The sequence below is a fragment of the Typopeltis vanoorti genome, chromosome 23 (genome assembly GCF_054136105.1).
Source record: "Typopeltis vanoorti isolate ZY-2024b chromosome 23, IOZ_Tvanoo_1.0, whole genome shotgun sequence".
In the NCBI taxonomy this organism is placed as follows: domain Eukaryota; kingdom Metazoa; phylum Arthropoda; class Arachnida; order Uropygi; family Thelyphonidae; genus Typopeltis; species Typopeltis vanoorti.
This window is the reverse complement of record NC_143571.1, coordinates 7,072,294-7,093,546: the sequence shown is the minus strand read 5'-3', so window position 1 is coordinate 7,093,546 and position 21,253 is coordinate 7,072,294. Positions and strand designations below refer to the sequence as shown.

The 21,253-nt window shown below is 35.5% G+C and overlaps 1 protein-coding gene across 1 annotated transcript in view; it reads right to left on the bottom strand.

Annotated features, from left to right (window-relative positions):
• The window catches only part of LOC150093598 (tight junction protein 1-like), a 712,683-nt gene that overhangs the window by 100,618 nt on the left and 590,812 nt on the right, over positions 1–21,253 (bottom strand). The gene's annotated exons all lie outside the window — the stretch shown is intronic.

The following is a 21,253-nucleotide window of genomic DNA, read 5'->3' as shown; positions in this document are numbered from 1 at the left end:
AAGATAAGCAGCAACCTAAACAAAATGGAAAAACTGGCCCACAAATCCCTAAAAAATAACCAGGACATTATAATCACAAAAGCAGATAAAGGGAATGCCACTGTTGTTTTAGATCAGAAAATTTACATAGAAAAAATGAACCATTTGGTATCGGACCACAATACCTACCAAATGGTAAACTACAACTCCACGAAATGCATCCAAAAGAAAACAACTGAATTAATAAAATCCGTTAACACATGGCCAGAAGAAACAACTAAAAAAATAATACCTCATTATGCTTGCACACCCAGAATTTATGGCCTGCCAAAAATACATGAAACAGTCACACCACTACGTCTGATTGTTGAAGGAATTGACAGTCCAAATTACCACTTAGCCAAAAAAAGTAGTAGCCACACTCAAGGAATTGGTAGGTCATTCCCCTTCCTACATAAAAAATACACTACATTTCATAAACAAAATTAAAAACATTACACTCAACGACCAAGATTTATTAGTCAGCTTTGACATAACTTCCCTTTTCACCAATGTCACGATCAATGATACTATCTTGCTCCTACAGAACATATTTCCATAAGACATCATGGCTCTCTTTTTCCATGTACTCCGCTCTAGATATTCTGTGTGGCAAAACAATTTTTACCTTCAAAAAGAGGGTACAGCCATGGGCTCACCATTTTCTCCCCAATTGCTAACTTTTTATGAAAGACTTTGAGCAACGAGCTCTAGAGTCAGCATGCCAAAAGCCCAAAATTTAGCTCAGATACGTTGACGATATTTTTGCCATTTGGCCCCATGGCTGTGAAGCTCTAAATACATTCCTTAGCCACCTGAACAAACAACACAAATGTATCCAATTCATCATTGAAATAGAAAAAACAACTCTCTTCAGTTCCTCATCAAACACGTCTTCCCTCAGGCTGTCTCTCCTTCTCAGTCTACCGCAAACCTACACACACAGGCCAGTACATACACAAAAATTCTTATCAGCACCCAACACTAAAACTAGGGGTCATAAGCACCCTTAAACACAGAGCTCAAACTATTTGTTCAAATGAGCAAGCTCTAAACCAGGAATACGAGATCATCAACCATACATTTATAAAAAATGGATACAGTAAAAAAACTATTCACAAGATCCTCCACAGAGATACCACTAAAAACAAAAAAGATTTCAAGAATGATATTGCCATACTTTATGTTAGAGGCATTTCCAAAAAAATAGACAGAACACTACACAAATACAGCATCCAAACCACCTTTAAACCCCGACAAAATTAGGACACCTTCTCAGTTCTTTCAAAGATCCTCTTCCACACTTAGCCCACCATGGGTTTACAAAATACAATGTACACGTAACCTACCATACATAGAAAAAAAACAGGGCGAACCTGTTTCCTCTTACATCCCAATTAGGAAGGATGAACACAAACGACACATTAAATACCTCCATTTTAGTAAAACCAGTTTTTCTGACCATGCACTCCAAATATACCACAGATTTGATTGGAAAGGTCCCAAGTTCCTACTCCACACCAAAACCTGGTTCAAGAGGAAATTTAAAGAAGCATATGAAATGCTCAAACATAATCCAAATTTGAACAAAAATGATGGTCTAACCATACCTAGAATGTGGAGGACCCATTTGCATTCTTTATAGCAACCAGAACTAGCCAAATAATAATCTCAATACAAGAAGACTTGGTGGAGTGTCCCTTCCCCCCTTAATATTCAATAGCAACTTGAACTGTACAAGTCCAGAAGAAAATTGTAGTATAACAATCTGAACTGTACAATTCCAGAAGAATCTTACTACAGGAGGACTTTAGCAGAGTTTATTGTAATTTTTTATTTATTTTATTTATAATTTAAAAAAAAAAATTTTTTTTATCAGCCTAGAGGTCAGTCTAAGAAAAAGTTCAATTAACAGCGTAGATTTGATTTACCTTTATAGAGTGCAAGAGCATGTAGCTTGGTTTCCTATACACATGTATCTTTCTGATGATGACCTCAATACAAGGGTTGAAATGTCAAGTGTTATTTTATTAATATTTTTAATAATTATTAATAACAAGTAAAATAATCATTTCAACACGTGTTTTGTGTCCTTAAATTTGTAAATATGAATACTGATCACCGTGTAACCTTAAAAGAAAAAATGTCTTGATTAGATATTGAAATCGGCTTCTAATTTTTTCCGAAAGGGTTTACTAATTTTTTCCTTAGGAATTTTGCCTGTAAGAAGCAAAGATTGCATAATACTATCATAAGAACAGGTTTAAAAAAAAACAAAAAACTAAAGCCTCCCTCTAGAGTTCCTTTCTCAGATCATCTAGTGTGTTTGGAATTTTTTTTTTTTTTAATGTTTCTCTTCCACCCATGAAAGATTATTTGTAAACCTATAGTACATTTTGTACTGTGAGTGGGTTAAAGTTTTTTTTTCTATTTTAATAAATTTTACATTTTTTTAATAATATTATTATTATTATTATGTGACACCTCCAGGGAGTCCAAAGACTCATCGAGGGAGAGTGTGCCAACAGCATTGAATGATTGATTCCCTCCCAACTACTAACCACAGTCAAACTTGCTTAACTTTTTGCAAGCAATTAGTAGCAGAGGCTCTACCAATCGACCAACCTTTGTTGGTATTAATTTATTTTTTACATAGTCCAGAAACCCTGCTTTAGAGTCCAAATATGCAAGCCACTTCAGGATTCCAATAAGTGGGGTGGTGGTCTCACACTGAGTAATGAAATTCATCTCCCACCTAAAGACAATCACAAACACCCATGCCCATGGTGGAATTCGAACCTGTAGCCTGTTGGTTAAGGAGCGAATGCGCTAACCACTCGTCCAACCAGGATGGCAAATTTATATCTCTAACATTCCTCAAAGGCTCCATTCATTAATTTCATTGGCTGTAATGGGTCTGTCAAACCTGGCATGATATAAGACGGAACGGCATCAATCCTCCATATATTTAATTTTCAATTATGCTACTGTCTTTAAAAAGATGATATATTTTTTTAACCACTCTGGTAATTCTTGTATATAGTCAGGTTTTCTCAACCATTTACTTGAATTCTAGTGATAGTTCTTTTCATGAAATTTGGCAAACAGTTTCAACTGATGAATGCAGCTGAGGATATATCTACTAACCAATGATATGTTCTAATTTATTTTCTATCATTTTCTTTCAGTTCAATTTCTAAACTGATGTCTTTAATAATGTTCATTCTTTCTGCTGTGTTGGTTAACCATGAACCAGCTTCTTTCTTTGTTACAAGTTCCTTAATTCCCACTCAACCAGCCATATTTTCTTCAATGGCTGATCTGAACTGGAACCATGATCAAGATTAGAACAAACTGGATGTTGAGTGGTTAGATAACATGCCAGTTACACTACAGAAGTATAAACAGAAACATTTTTGCTATCATATATCACCAGAAGCTGTTGTACATCATTTCCCCTCTCTTTTATATATAAAAACTTAATAATATGCAAGTATTATAATTACTAATTAATTTACAAATCACTAATAAAATGATTAAGTTTAAAAAGAAAACCAGGTTAACTTGAATTTATTATCATCATCATGGAGTAAGACATTAATCATTAAATTAATGCCTTCCTCCACAGTTACTGTGTTATTCTCTTGTGTAACATGCAACATGGAATTAGTGTTATATGCACAATGCCTATTATATTTCACCTTATTTCACTAAGAATGCACTCAGCATCACTGGTAACTCATTCCAATAATTAGCCACTATTAGAAAAAAAACTACAATAAAATAAAAAAAAAAAAAAATCTAGTCCTCACATCCTTACTCAGTTTCCAGGAGTGATCTCCAACTCCAAATTTGTATCTCTTCTAGTCATGTACACTGTTCTTTTTGCAAACCCCTTCAGTGAAGTATATGTTTCTATCATATACCTCTCTTTCCCATCTATTGTTCTTTTTTTTTTTTTTTTTTGGTGATCCACAGATCTTGAATTTATCTTCACAGGCAGCATTTCACTGACCCAACACCATCTTGGTCAAGTGCTCTCAATCCTCTCCATTACTTCCTCGTCTCCAAGAAAATAAAGTGACATACACTTGACAAATGTAACAAATTACAGGCAGTTCCTGACTTATAGATAGGTTGTGTTCTGGAGAACCGTCTCTAAGTCAAAGCTTAAGTAAGTCAGATTGGGCATCTGAAGCTAATCGTATCTAATAGAAGTTCATTATAAGCTAGAAATGTTTATAACAGGGGTCTTCAATGCATGGCCCATGGGGCTCTTTGCCGTGGCCCGGCAGCCATTTTGAAAAAATAACTACTTAACATTAAAATGCGATTAAATAAAAAATAATTTCAATGAAGCCTGCAGGCCACTAAGCTACACTGCAGTATTTAGAATTGTAAGATGCTTTCCAGATTCACAAGGAAAGCTGTGCATTTGATACTTTACATAAAATCCTATAAAAATAAATATTAAATAGACATGCTTCTTCAGCCATCTACCAGCACCAAGTGGTACTTAAGTACTAGTACTAACGTCACAGGTAGATGGCTGAAGCAGTAGTTCATTCGAGTGCACTGTCTAGTGCCTTCCAGATACACCTCAAAGGTTCTCGATACTTCGTTATTTTCATATAAATACAAGAGGATCTCATCCACAGTCATTCAGTCACTCAGTCACGAACAGCGAGATAATTGTGCATAAGCGCACGCAGGTTCGTCGTGTCTGCCATAGCCTATTGTGGTTTTATATTGCCAAACTTTTTTCATTAGTGTGAGATATATTCAGTGGATAATAACCATTACACGGCCATTTTGGATCATTTTTTGGGTTCACCTTCCATCGCTATGGCGTCTACGAGTAAAAAGCGTAAATCAAGTGATTCTTGTCGGGTTTTTAATGAAAAGTGGACCAATTTGTACTTTTTCGTGCTGATTAATGATAAGCCAGTGTGTTTAATTTGTCGTGAGTCAGTGTCAGTATCAAAAGAATACAATATAAAACGATACTATGAGACAAAGCATGTATCCAATTTCGATCACCTTCAAGGGCAGCTTGGTGTTGACAAAGTGAACCATCTCCATTGATTTAAAATGCCAGCAGGATACATTTAAAAGGCAGAGGGAAGAGAGCAAAGCTTGAGTCAAAGTAAGTTATGTAATAATGAAAAAATTGCTAAAAAATCAAGTCTTCTTGCATGGCGAGTTTGTGAAAGAGTGTCTCATCATTGCTGGGGATATCCTGGGCCCAAATAATAAGGAAGTGTTTAAAAAACAGACTTTGTCTGGGGTAATTGTAACACGATGTGTCGAAAAACTTGCCATTGACATTGAAGGAACTTCAAAAAAAAAAAATGGTCATCCGAATTTACAGTCATATTCACTTGCTTTAGATGAGAGCACAGATGTGAAGGATACACACAACTGGCAGTCTTTGTCCGTGGCATTGATCAACAATTCAATGTGACAGAAGAACTGCTAACGCTCATATCTATGAAGGGAACTATGAAAGGCACTGATATTCTTAAAGCCACCAAGAAAACACTCCAGCACTTCAACCTCAGCTTAACCAACTTCGAAGGTTTGGTAACTGATGGTACCCTTCCTAGGGTGGGAAAGAATGAAGGGTTTGTTGCACTGCTATGGAAAGAACTGGAACTAGAAGGAAAAGATTTTGTTCATTACCACTGTTTAATCCAGCAGGAAAATTTGTGGCGAAAACTATTGGATTTGAGAATGTCATGAAATTTATTGTGACTGCCTTGAACATTATTAGGGCAAGAGGACTGAATCATCATCAATTCTAAGAGTTTTTGACCCAAGAGTGCAAAGCGGATCACGGTGTTGTGGTTTATTATAGTGATGTGTGTTGGTTGAGCAAAGGGAAGGTTCTTAAAAGTCTTTGACTTAAGGAGTAAAATACAGCAGTTCATGTAAACCAAGGGGAATCCGATTGCGGAATTTAACAATCTGAAGTGGATGACAGACTTTGCCTTTGTGACTGACATCTCGTTGCATATGAATGACCTAAATACACGGCTACAATCCAAAGATCAACTAGTGCACACTCTGTTTGATCACATCAAAGCTTTTGTGGCTAAGCTCAAACTTTGGGAGGCACAACTCGCAAAAAAAGACAACTCATTTTCAGCTTCTCGCTGAGTCCAACTGTTCTTCTCTTGATGAATACGCTACAAAATTAGCTGTGTTGCAAAGTGAGTTCGAAGAGAGATTTAGTGATTTTCGTAACCAACAGTCTTCTTTAGATTTATTTTCAATACCATTCAGTGTCAATGCTGCCGAAATGCCAGGCTCAGTACAAATGGAGCTGCTTGAACTCCAAAACAATTCTTCTTTGAGAGAAAAGTTATTCAATGTGCCCTTGCTTACATTTTACAAAGATTACATTTCTGAGTACGCATTCCCTTATCTTCACCGGCATGCTTTGAAGATGTGCGCTTTGTTAGGAAGCACATATTTATGTGAGCAGTTCTTCTCCAGAGTTAAGCATGTGAAGTCGAAGAACAAGAACTCAGATTACGGACCAACATCTCGAGAATACTCTGCACATAGCGACTTCAAACATTGACAAGCTGATCAAGGTAAAACATTGCCAAGTTGCCCATTGACATTGTAAAAAATGAATGTTTTCTTCATTAAATTATATTTTTTCAAGTATTGATTGTATTCACTTATCACGAACCCGACTCCTACCTATGTTCTTAAAGCTGAATTTGTTTATTTTTATAGGATTTTATGTAACGTATCAAATGCACAGCATTCCTTGTGAATCTGGAAAACATCTTACAATTCTAAATACAGCAGTATAGCTTAGTGGCCCACGGGCCTCATTGAATTTTTAATATGGCCCGCACTGTCTGAAAGGTTGAAGACCCTTGGTTTATAATGTTAAAAGCTAAAATAAAAGAAATTTAAAATGAATTGTTCATGGTAGTATACGATACATGAATCAAGAAAATCAAATTTAAGACGTGATTTTAAAACAATTTAAAACATTTAATAGTGGATTTCACATGATTTGATAATTTTAAAATGTGAGGCTGATCCTATTCACAGTCAATATAATCAGTTTAAGGTCACATGATAATCTTCTCTTGCAATACTTTGTTCATCTTTGTAATTCAGCAAACAAATGAGTCTCAATGGTTGGATGATATGCTGCAACATGCTGTCCCTGAAATGCACAACTTTATTGTATTTTTCACTGATTGTCTATAATCCTTAATTAGCATTAAGTTTCACCTGGAAGCGTTCCCAACATCTATAACTCTGTGTAAGTTGGATTTACATTGGATCCAGTTGACTACCTGTATAATGTTTTCAGTCTGGACTACACAGACTTTGTCACATTGAACTGGAAACCATTATCATTTGTGAACAGTCTATTCAAATCATACAGCATGATATCTATATTATCTTCATTTATGAATGCGCCGAGCAATTTAGAATCATCAGCAAATAATTACATATTCCTTCTCAAATGATTACTATATATCATTAATACACAAATTACACAGCAGCAATCAACATACAGAGCACTGCAGTATATTGCCAGTCATCTGCCTTCTTCATTTTGCTCCACGATATACTACTCTTTATGTCTGCCACTTCTCTTATCTATGTCATTAGCCTCATATCCATTCCAATTTGAAACAAAGTAGATAGCTGATTTCTACATATATCCTATCAAATCCTTTTATAAAGTTCAACAATGTTATAGTATAAACATATCCTTTGTCCAATGCATCTGCCACTTTATTAAAGAAAGTGAATAGAATACTGAAGAGAATACTGATAGATATACCCCTTTACGATTCCTTAGTGACTGCTACTCTTGAGATAGTGAAGTTGATAATTTGGAGCTTCCTATGTAATAGAACTATCATATTCTCTTTTCACTCTCCTGAAATCTTCCCTGTACTGAGACTCACTAAATAATTTGAGCAGGTTTCTTTCATTTTGTAATACATTAGAAATCTAATTTAATTTAAAAGCTGGATTATTATTAAAGTACATTAAAGTTAATCACTCTTTCTTTTACTTGCTACAAAGAGAAAGGAAACTCTGGAAATTTATTTGGCCTGCTCAACCAATTTCTACTTATAATTTGATTTTTCTGTCTTATCATTCTGGTAAACTTTCTTGTCTATACTCTATATGTTTATGAACTTTCTCATCACAGTTTGTCTTAAATTCCTTCTGCAACTTTTTCCCCCCCTCCTGCTTAGTTTATCCATTTAATTCCAATCTGACTTATCCTTCTAACTTTAAGTACGCAATAAGATACTGCTTCCTCAAATACCCCTTGGACATTTTCTATACCCTGTTATCATGCACTTTGCAGTTTCAGAAGTGGCTTGGAGCATGGTTCTGCTCTTATTTTTGACTGTGTTGTTTAATTGTGAATATTATTACATGATATTGTTTAAAAAGCATTCTACATTGATGGCACTGATGCATATGATAAAAAAATGGCAGCCAAGACTTTCAGCAATATCAATATACAGGATTTAGTGCAATGCAGCTTATGTTTAATGTATTCATTGCCAAGAGTGAATGATTTGTGGTATAAGATCATGAAAGGAGTGAGTATGTGTGTCAGAAATGTTTCATGAGTAAGTGCAAGAAACACAAATTGTGTCAAAAGCAGGAGAATGCAGCAGTTGATATGGATATAAGGCAGGATTGTGAAAGTGTTGCAGAGAATGTAATCGAAGCAGTGAATAATAGTGCTGAAATACAAATGAGAATATGAAAGAAGTGGATAAAAGTAAAGATGATGAGGTGACTGAGCAGAGAGAAATAGTATACTCATGCAGGCTCCACTGGAAAAAAAAAAAAAAAAAAAAAAAAAAAAAAAAAAAAAAAAAAAAAAACACGAACTCAAGTGACTGGAGTATGCAGTACAGCAGGAGCAATGATTGCCATGCAGTACAGCAGGAGGGAGAATGAGAGAACAAGTGAATGAGAAAAGTATAAAAGTGTGAGAAAATAGGAGTAAAGAGAAAATATTGTATGGTGATTCACTGATAAGAGGTGTACGTAATGAGAAAGCGATAAAAACATGTTTCCCATGTGCAAAGATCAAGGATGTTAGTGAAGCTGTTAGTTTGCAGAAGGCAGCAGTGAAAGAGTTAATGTTTTGTCATGCACAAATGATTTAAAAGGTGAGAAATATGCAGTGAGAAAGGATATGAAACAGTTGTTCAAAGAAGTGAAAATGAAGAGTAAGAAAATAAAGACAATGAGTCTGCAGCCTCAATATGATAGAATTGAGAAGGGACATGATTACTAATGAGTTGATGAGAAGATTGTGCAGAAGTAATGGCATGCAGTTTATAGGGGTGGAATGAATTTGGTGGATGAAAGGATTTATATATATCCCTGATGGAATGCATTTGAATGGTATTGGAGTCAGCTGTTTGGAGAAAGTGTTGTTAATTGAGAGACAGGAAGTGCAAAATCAAGGAAAGCAGAGATATTGGGGGGATGCAATCAGACATGTGTCTGACCACCGCTGGGATAAATGAAGTGTGAGTATAGGAATGACTGTGTGGAAATAACCATTCCCCTGGGATAAATGAATGCGAGTGCAGAAATGGGTTTCAAATCTGAATGGCTGGAGTAACTGTGGTAACTGTTAACTGTGAGCCCAAGGAGATATTGAAATGCATGTACATGATTGCCAGAAGTATCAGAACTAAAAGAGAGGATTTTTTGACATCAGTCGGCTCAACTTGGCCAAAAATTATTGGCAACAGCAAGACTGGCTGACAGTCTCACTGATGTGGTTACATGGAAGATACAGTTACTTACTTACAGGGTAAGTAACTGTATTTTCAGAGAAGATAGAGGGAATAGGGCAGGAGGAAGGGTATTATTAAAGATAGCCGAAGAACTTCAAGCAACAAAAGAAGGGTTATAGGTGTGAGGGAGATGGTTCATTTTGAAGCTCGAGAGAGATCAAAACCAATAGGAGAAAATATATTGTTGGTTGCTACTATAGATCTAGGGGGGAGGGGGGTTCAGAGGAGGATGTGGATGCCATGCAACAGCAGATTAGAACGATGAGTATAGGCTGAGCAATTATCATGAGAGACTTCAGCTATGGGTATATAGATTAGGAGATATGGAACATCGCAAGATGGAAATGGAATTTATACAGATACTAGGGTATAATTACCTGAAACAGCATGTGATGGAGAGTACCCAAGGCTTGAGAGTGTTGGATATAGTAATAGCATCAGAAGATGATCTATCTATAACTACAGCAGCAACTGTACTGCTGATCAAGGAAAGTGACCATGAAGTCTTGTTCTAGGAGATTGCTCAACATGTGGAATTCTCAAGCAAAAAAAAAGTTTATGTGGAACTATAAAATTGGGTATATAGATTGCAAACCCAGGATCAGGAGAATAAATCGACTAACCCTGCTCTAAAGACTAAACAGGGAATTTTTTCAAACCACTTCAAGCCTCCAATAAGTGGGGCAGTGAACTTCATCTCCCACCTAAGGACAACCACAAAGGTTGATGTACATAGCAGAATTCGAACATATAACCTGTTGGTTGGAGAGTGAGTACACTAACCAGGCTGGCTTATCTCTGCATTGCTCTCTTCAATTTTGTGTCATCACCAAACAGTTGCATATCACCAGTTAAACCATCCCGATATCATTGATACATATATATTGAACAACAATAGCCCCAAAACAGACCCCTGTGGCACATCACCAGTGACTTTCTCTTTTGGGATACTGCACCACTACCCCCATATATAATGTTCTGATATCTATCTTAGAGCCAGTCACAAGTTCAACTCACTGGAACTGTTATCCAATCCCATCTGATGCACTTTATCTTCTCAACTGATAGTCTATCAAGGGCTTTTGCAAAATCTAAGTGTGTGCATGTGCATCTGCCTTGTTCAAGATATTTGTCACATTGTTATAGTATATAAGTAAGTTAGTAAAACATGATCGCCCTTTAACAAAACCATGTTGACAACCAAATCGATAACTGCTGTTATCAATCCACTTCTGTATCCCACTTCTTACCAATCTCTCCAGTACACCCAATCACAACTCTAGATATACAGATTAGCCTATCATTTGTAGCCACAGCCTCACCACCACCAACCTTTACACAGTGAAACAATTCCACTCGCCCAGAACCTGCATTGTCGCAAGACTCTTATCAAACAGGCATGCCAATTCGCTGGAACATTCCCTTAAGACTTGGTGATATGTGATCAAATTTTATCATCCCCATGACACCAAGCTTAAGCCTTTTTATCACCTCATAATATTATTATTATCGTTATTATTATCATCTGACTTCCATGGAGTCAGACACATCATGGGAGGTACATGCTAAAACTGATTCAATGTATTTACATTCACAACACACTCAGGCAATGCATTCCACTCACCAACCACTCTCCATGTAAAGAGCCTGCTCCTCACTCCTCTGGTCACACCTTTCTTATACAGTTTCCAGCATTGACCTCTTGTTCTGCCCTTCTCTCCCATTCTATGAAAAATCTTTTCCATGTCAACCTGATAACAATCCCTGATTAACTTATATGTCTCAATCATCCCCCCCACCACCACCTCCTGTTCACGAGGCTTTGCAACTTACATTCTCTCAATCTGTCTTCGTACTCTCCACATTCCAAAGATCACTGACAACCTTTGTGAATCTTCTCTGGGCTCTTTCCAACATATCCTCGCCACCATAAAAACCTGGTGACCAAATTTGTGCACAATAATCCATATGATGCCTAATCAAGGTCTTATACAATTCCATCATAACCTCTCTATTTCTGCATGTCAGGGTCCTCCAATTCATTGCCATTATACGATGTGATGTCTTCACAACTTGTGCGATGTGGACCCTGAATTTCAAGTCCATGACCACCATCACTCCTAGATCTCTCATTTCCTCTACTTACTTTGAAGTTTCCCCACCAAGTGTATACTTTGCATCCCATCATTGCTTACCAAATCTCAAAACCCCAACATTGAACACACTTTGCAACATTGCACTGAGAGTTCCACTTACATTACTGGCCATTCATACAATCTATTCAAGTCCTCCTGTAAGGCTAGAACGAGTCTGCTTGACTCTGCATTGCTCTCATCAATTTCACATCATCTGCAAACAGCTGCATATTACTAGTTAAACCCATCCCAATATCATTAACATCCAAACTGAACAACAAAGTCCCAAAACTGCAGTACACAACCAGTGACCTTTCTCTTTTGGGATACTGCACTCCCCCCATATACAACATTCTGATACCTATCTGATAGCCAGTCACTGATCCAACTGAGAAGTCTGTTATCCAATCCCATCTGTTTCAATTTATTTACTAGCTTGCTGTGTGGCAGTCTATCAAAAGCTTTTTCAAAATCCAAGTACACCACTGGATATGCATCTCCCCTGTCCAAGGTATTTGTCACCTGTTGTAATACATAAGTAAGTTAGTAAAACATGATCTCCCTTTAACAAACCCATGCTGATAACCAGATAGGATATTGCTGTTATCAAGTCTAGATATACAGATTGGCTTATAATCTGAAGCTACAGCCCTCCTGTCTCATAATTTAGCCATTTTTTCCCGTGTTATCTACACTTGAGTTTTTCATGATTTGACCCTGATGAGGATGAAACACGCTTATAAATTGTTCTCTGAATACCTTTGATGTCTGTTGCATCAGTTATCATTTATCATCCATTAGCATTATCTTACCATAATCATTCTTCCATTTATTTGCTACATATGTGAAAAATTCTCTAGAATTTTTCTTGGCCTTATTGGCCAATTTCCGCTCATACCATAGTTTTGCAGTTCCTAGCAACTGAGTCACCTTCCTTGACTGTCCTTTTTACTCCTCATGCAATTGATTGCTACCATTATTCATCTTGTACTGCCTCCACAGTATCTTCTCCTTCCAAATTTCATGTCTAATCTCTTTAGTTATTCTATTGATACCTACATTATTCAGTCTTTTGATCTACGGAATAAATTCACACATTGATATTGTAAAATATCTTTTTGTGAGTTCTCATGCACCATTTATCTTTCTCCTGCTTAACACTTCATTCCATACTATAGATCCAAGCTGTTTCCTAAGCTTTCCAGAATCACTAACCTTGTACTTCCACATATATCCTTTCCTGACAGAAGTCTTCATTTGGCTAGTCACAACCAAGGTAATTGCTTTGTGAACACTCACCAACTGGAGGGAAGTGCAAAACCCCACTCACAATCACATTCTTTGATGAAATGATCTGATTTAAAACCGTTGTGTGCCCTCCTTTACATACTGCCTGATAGTTGTTTCTCCAGAACTTGAGAAATTAATTTCCTTATTCCTAAATGCTATTTCTTCATTGCAATTTGTGAGTCTGCTACCTCCGTATGATAAGACAGAACTGAGAAGACGGGCCATGATTACCAATAAGAAGACTGTGAAAGGAATGATGTACAGTTTATTGATGTATGGAGTAAATGTGATTGACAAAAGGACTTTTATATGCCTAATGGACACTATATTTGAATGGTTTTGAAGTTAGATGTTTGAAGAAAGTGTTGTTCAGTGAGAGTGTGGTAGTGCAAAACCAGGGAAACTAGAGATATTAGGGAGGATGAAATGAAGCATCTGTCTGGCCATCCCTGTGATAAATGAGCATGTGTACAATAATATTTATGCAATACCGAATGGGATTTCGCAGGTCTTCAATTTGAATGGGTTGATAATGACATTACACAGGGATAACTGTGAGTACAAGGGGATGCTGTAATGCATGTACATGAATGCAAGAAGTATCAGAAATAAGGGTGAGGAGTTTTTGGCACATTGGTAAGCTCGACTTTACCAAAAATTATAGGTCTCACTGATGCCTATAATTTTTGACTGAAAATGATATAGTTACAGGGATAAAATGTAAAGGATATTGTATTTTCAGGAAGGATAGAAAGAACAGGACAAGAGGTGGAGTACTGCTGATGATAGCTGAATTACCACCAACAAAAATAGAAGTTAAAGATGATTTTAGATCTGAGGGAGAGAGTTCATTTGAGACTGTCTGGTGTGAGATAGAGGCAAACAGGACAAAATAAGTTGTAGGGTGCTGTGATCGACCAGGAAATCCACAGGAAGATGTAGATGTCATGTATCAGTAGATTGGCAAATGAATGCAGGCAAAACAATTATTATGGGAGACTCTGGGGGACATTGATTTGAGGAAGGAAGGGAGGCATGGCAAGAGAGACGTGGGATTTACGACAGTGGTCTGAAAAGTTCTCAGCCTCAACCATAGATGGCAACACTATCAGCAAGATTTTTTTTTTTCAAAGTTGGTTCATTTGTCCTAAGCATCCATGTGAAATTGCAAGTCATTCTATCAAGTAGTTTGTTTTATAAGGTGTCTGAAGCAAAGATGTTGTCTGTATTCCTTGAAATGGATAAAATTGAGTATTGCGCAGTTATAAAATTCTTTCTAAAAGAAGGTTTAATGCCAAAAGAAATTCGAAGTTCATAAAAGTTTATGGGCACTCTTCTCCTTCGTTTTCGACAATTAAGAAATGGGCTGCTGAGTTTAAATATGGCTGTATCAGCGTTGAAGATGATCCATGTGATCAAGTACAGATATGGTATTGGATGACTGGCGAGTCAAAGTACGTGAAATTGCTGAGACTATAGGCATTTCAAAAGAACATGTAGGATATATTTTGCATGAAGAATTGCAACTGAAAAAGCTTTGTGCAAGATGGATGCCTCACTTGCTCACAGCATTTCAAAAATGCACTCGCATGGAAATCTCTGAAAACTGCTTGGAGCATTTTAACAAGAATAAAACTGATTTTGTATGTCGATTTATTACTATGGATGAGACTTGGATTCACCATTGCACACCAGAATCCAAACAGCAGTCAAAACAGTGGACAGAAGCTGTTATTCAGCACCAAAGAAGACAAAGTCAGTTCCATCAGAATGGCATCGGTGTTCTGTGATGCTAAAGGCATTTTGTTTATTAATTATCTTGAAAAGGGTAAATCAATAACTGGAGAATATTATTCCGATCTTTTAACCAGACTAGATGAAAAAAATCGTGAGAAAAGACCCGGTTTGCAGAAGAAAAATAATCATCTTTCATCGGGACAATGCACCTTCCCACAAAGGTGTTTTGGCAATGGGAAAATTAAGGGATCTGCACTATGAATTGTTGGAACATCCACCCTATTCCACAGATTTGGTTCCCTCTGACTTCTATCTCTTCCCAAAACCTAAAACTCTTCCTCGCTAGTCAGCATTTTTCTTCAAATCAAGAAGTGATTGCAGATCTTACTGAGAACCACTACAGGGATAGGATAATGGCACTGTTGCATCGCTGGAATAAATGTATTAGTCTTAAGGGAGATTATGTTGAAAATAAAAATAATTTTGAAATGATAAATTTGTTTTTTCATTGTTAGGCTGAGAACTTTTCACACCATGCTTGTATATAGTTGCTAAGGAATAATTCCATGAAAGAACATGTTATAAATCTTCTGTTCAAAAAGAAAAACCGAACTTTTGATAGAAAATAAAACACAGACCAATTATAATTATTCAAATAAATTATTTCAATCAGTATACTCTCCCTCAGCTTCAGTACATTTTGCAAGGCCAATTACTTCATTAAATGAGTTTTTTTATATCGGTTTTTAGGATACTGTTGAGGATCATGGTTACTGCTGCTTGAACATTTTCCATGGTGTCATATCACTTTCCTTTCATTGGCAAATGAAGTTGGGGGGAGAGAAAGAAGTCACAGGGTGCTAAATCAGGTGAGTGATCCAACACAAAAACTTGGTTTTTGCTCAAAAACTGTCTCACAATGTTCGCACGATGAGATGGTGCATTATCGTGCAAAAGTAACCAGCTGCCTGCATCACGACATTCATGCCGTATGCAACGAATTCTTGCTATCGATCGCTTCAATACTTTGAGATAAAACTAACAATCAACCATCTAGCCAGGCAGAACGAATTCTTTGTGAATAATGCGCTTGGAATCGTAGAGACAAATCAGCATTATCGTTACTTTTTGACTTCTCCAAGCGACTTTTTTACGGACGCCCCTCTTCTGGTGGTCTCCACTCAGCACTCTGGTGCTTTGTTTCAGGCTCATACTCAAAACACCAAATTTCTTCACCAGTAACGATCATTTCAAGGAAGTTTGAGTCCTTATGAATGGTTTTAATGAGATCCTTGCAGTATTCACTTTGATACATTTTTTGGTTGTCGGTCAACTTGTGGGGAACAAATCGCGAATTCAATTTACAAAGGCCCAAACTTTCTGTCAAAATGTTGTGCACAGTTGATTTTGGAATCCCCAATTCATCCTCAATCAATCTCATGGACAATTTTGGGTTTTCTTTGATGAAATCACGCACTTTTTGGATGTTAACTTCGCTCAGTCCATTTTTTGGATGGTCTGGGATTTTCGTCATCCTCAAGCATCTCGTGACCACTTTGAAATCGCTTAAACCACTCGTAAACTTGAGTACGAGATAAACATTCATCACTGTGTGCTTTTTGAAGCATTTGATGCGTTTTGGTAAAACTTTTACCAAGTTTAACACAAAATTTAATCGCAGCTCTCTGTTTGAAATGCATTTTCCAACCGTTCGTCAAAACACACTGTTACTCTTGGCACTATAACTCAGCTTCTAATGAAACAAATGTCATAAACAGTTGACACAACACTAATGAAGGTTGCCGCTTTCAACAACAAAAAAAGATACAACAGGTGGTGCCACTAGTTTTTTCTATTTTCGAAAAGTTCGGTTTCTCTTTGGACAGAGGGTGTAGAGGGGACAAGGGTTCGAGGGCATTGGATCTGATAATAATATCAGAAGATGTATCCATAACCAAGGTAGCCACTCTGCTTCCAATTGGGGAGAGTGACCATGTGGTCTTGTTCTGAGAAGTGTTGCCAAACATGTGGAGTTCTCTGTAAAGAAGGGGGTTTATGTTCAACTATAAACCTGGTGATTATGAGAGACTCAAGAGTTATCTTGAAACAGTGCCATGGCTTGAGAAGCTACAAGGAAAGAATGTCAGTAGTACATGGCAAGCGGTCAGAGATTGCTTGAGAGTAGCAGTATCAGACTGTATACCGAAGGTCAGGAGAATAAACCAAGTTGGAATTAAGTGGATGAGTAAGGATATAAAGCAGGAGGGAATATGACTATGGTAGAATGACTTTAAACAATGCACATAGTAGGAAGGTGACTGAAGCAAAAGAAACAGTTGAGTTGCTGAATGATCATTTTGCAAAGGTGTATCATCCAAGTGGTGATTTTACAGTTACTGATGTTACAGAGATGCATATTAACATTGAGGTAGATGAATAGGAGGTGTCCAGCATATTAAAAAATATGAATGTGAATACAGCAGTGGGACTGGATAGCATATCAGTCAGTGTACTATATGAATGTGCAAGAGAATTCACATTGCCCTTGACGAAGTTGTTCAATCTAAGTCTCAGCTCTGGCAGGGTTCCAAGGGAGTGGAAAGAGAAAATGATAGTACCATAGCATAAAGATGGCTCCAAGACAGATGTAGCAAACTACAGACCAATTAATATATTGAGAGTGGTTGCAAAAGTATTGGAAAAGTTGGTGAAAGCTAAAATACAACAGTGGGTGGATAGGGTTGCAATATTCTATAGTGAGCAGCATGGCTTTGTAAAGGGTAGGTCCTGTCTTAGTAACTTATTCACATTTTCTAATAAAGTGACAGCAGAATTGGACAATGGTAATGGCTACACCATGATACTGCTTGACTTTGCCAAGGCATTTGACAGAATATCATATGGAAAACTATTACAAAAACCAGAACAAATGGGAATGGATATGAGGTTAGTAGCATGGATAGGGGGAAGGCAGATGGACAGACCCCAGAGAGTAGTATATGGTGGAGTGGAATCTAGGAGAATGATGGTGACTATTAGAGTACTTCAGGGTTCGGTACTAGGGGCCACTCCTCTTTAATTTGTATATCAATGACAATTCAGTCAATTCTTGTTATTCAATAAATGACACAGATATGTAGGTTCTACCCTCTCCAAGAAACATAGGTATTTAACACTGTGACCTCAGAACATAAATGTAAAACTCTCCCTATTTCACACAATAGTCAAGATTAGTACCTTAGTTAAGCTTATCACAGAAGATTAGTGAGGTCACATGTCAACAATTCACAAAAATTAGGACAAGAGAGTGATGATTATTCCCTCTGGTGGATAGATATTTTTTATTCAAAAATTATTTTTTAAAAAGTACAAATTTATTTACTGTTCATGGAAAATAAAATTCCATTCCAAGAAGTGAAATTGAAGTGAATTTAGAGTTTTAAATAGTAACTCACTCTTGTTTCATATCTTAATTTTGAATACCGTTTCAAATATGTTGACATATTATAATGCTCAACTTTATATATATATATATATTGATATTATTTTCCTTGCTTTAACAACACTATTTTATATGAGATGTTTAATCCAAGTAGTAATACTTTGATAACCAATTACTCCATAAACATGTTTATGATGAATTCATTTGCCATAATTATAACACAGCTAAAAATAAGTCTATAAGAAACTGAACTTTTTGAATCAAGATAAACTGTAAGTTATTAATTCAGGAACCTACTGATGTGATTAGGAAAGGCTAGCAACACACTGAGAATTACAGCAACCCACCACCAACAGAAGAATGTATGTTTACGATTAAATGAGTCATAAACACATCAACTTAATAATCTTTATTTCAATTCATTTTGTTTACATGAAGTTTACTCAAGAAAATTATAACATGTATTGCATTTAATAGACAAAAATGTTGGTGGTAAGTTGTTCTGTTAAAATAATTTGAATATTTACAATGAAATGATTTTTAGAGTATTGTTAAAATAATAACTCTTTCTTATTACATATGAGGTATTTAAATAGAAATTTTACAATATTAATTGACTGAAATAAATTGTATTTATGTCCATATAAATACCCTGAGATGCGAATAACTGTGCACTGAACTAAAATTAAACATGAAAAGTATTTTCATTTTATTCAGTCACTTATGCTGATTTTTTTTAATTTTCCGAAACAAATAAATAAAAACGCACACAAATGAAATCCCTTATACAGAATAAAGCTTTGAAAGTGACATAAAAATAACTTATTTATTTATTTATTTTTTTGAGATTTTTCTTATACACAGAGGCTGTTGAAAGTCATACTGTCTTGTTCTAGTTTATATTTTGTGTCATTCTTTGCTACCATACATATAATCATAAAATGTTTAGTTTCTCAGAAGAAAAAGGAAATAATTTATTTACTAGACCATAAAACTGTCTTAGAAATGTTTAATGGTTAAACACTTCAGCATTTATGATCATTTTCAGAAGTAACAAACACAGGTATAATTAAACATAGACCTGGAAGCCAATGAGATATTGGCTACCACAGTTCTCCTTTTATGTATAGCAGAAGTTAGTTCTGGAAAGCGCTAGAAGACATTTTAAACTTACACTGATGATATATTGCAGTTAGAAATTATTTCCTCATTGATTGTACAAGATGTGTAATAAATATTCTAAAAGAAATTTTAATATTAAGCTTAAGATATCTAAATGATGTAATATTTATTGCAATTTTTAAATAACAGAATTAAAATTTTGTGCAATAGCAAATATGCAAAAGAAGAAGACATAAAATCAGTGAGCGAGTTCATACAGAAGGAGGGGGAGGAGTTGAGATAGATAGAGAGAAAGAGAGATGAGATAAAATTTAGTGAACCTGGGAAAAAATTTAAATAAAAATTGTGACAGAACTTTATGCTGGATCTAGGCAGAATATTAATGCTGGTCCTTCATTTCTGATAGTGCATTTTTTTATTCTTTGAGCAAAAAGAAGCTACTGTTAACGCGATAAAAGGATTGGTCGGTTGGTTGAAGAAAGAAGTGGCTTTAGCTAATTCTTTCAGTTATCTATTAATTAAATACTATTTTTGTGAGAAATTCGCATTTGCCGTTATGACTACTGGGTGAACCAGTATTCTTCTGGGTGAGAGAAAAGAAAGCATTCAACCAGAACTATTAGAACATTAAAATGATCTTGTATAAGAAACGAATACTGTGTTCAGTAGTCCTTCAAATCTACAAACTTCTCTCAGTGAGAGACATGTATTCTATAACAAAAGGTGACTAGCAGTTTCTTCAGTAAACCACTACTTAAAGAAGTGACTAGTGGTTTGCTGATTCAGGTATTGAGCAAATGGATTGTTATCCTATCCTTTCTTTTGGTATAAAACTTCTTCAAGAATTTAAGAAAAAAATATTATGAAACATCATCTGCAAGCATAAATCAAATAGAAACTAAGATTGATTACTGCTGTTAATTATCCAGAGCTATGAATGGCAAAATACTATTAAATTAAGATAATTTTTCTGTATATAACTTTTTTTTGAGTTTTTGAAATAACTAAAATATTAGTATCTAAACAAGGTACTCTCAAACATATAAAAACAATTTGTATCTGACAAATCAAGGCTAGATACAAAAGTTAATGAAGAAATTATTACTTCATGGGGAGATACTATTCATGATATAGATAGAAACATGAAGAAGATCATGAAAGAGCATGCCACATAAAAAGTAAATAATAATAAAAAATAGGAATTACTTTGATTTCTGTGTCCAACAGCAAATGATTTTTATGAGTTCTTTTGGTTTTAAATCAATTTTATGTAAATAAATAAATAAATAAATTTATTTATTGATACATAAATTTATAAATTTATTTATTTATACATAATTAATAAATTTATTAAAATAAATTTCTGCAGATTTAAACTTGCTTATTACTAAGCAGACTTAAGTGCATCTTAAATCTTTATAAAGATATTAAGGCTCTTGCGGAATCATTTGGTAATGTTGAAAAACGGTTTTACAAACTGTCTTGTAATATTACCTGATGTTTCAGCATGAAACTTCAAGAAACTAAAAACTAGAACGATGTATAACTTTTGACAAACTTCCATTATATTTATAAGCACAAAACAAAGTTTATAAATCAAGTATAAAACAAAAAAAGAAATATACAAAGGATATAAATAACATATATGTGTCTTATATATCCAACTTTATCTTCAACAGTAACTC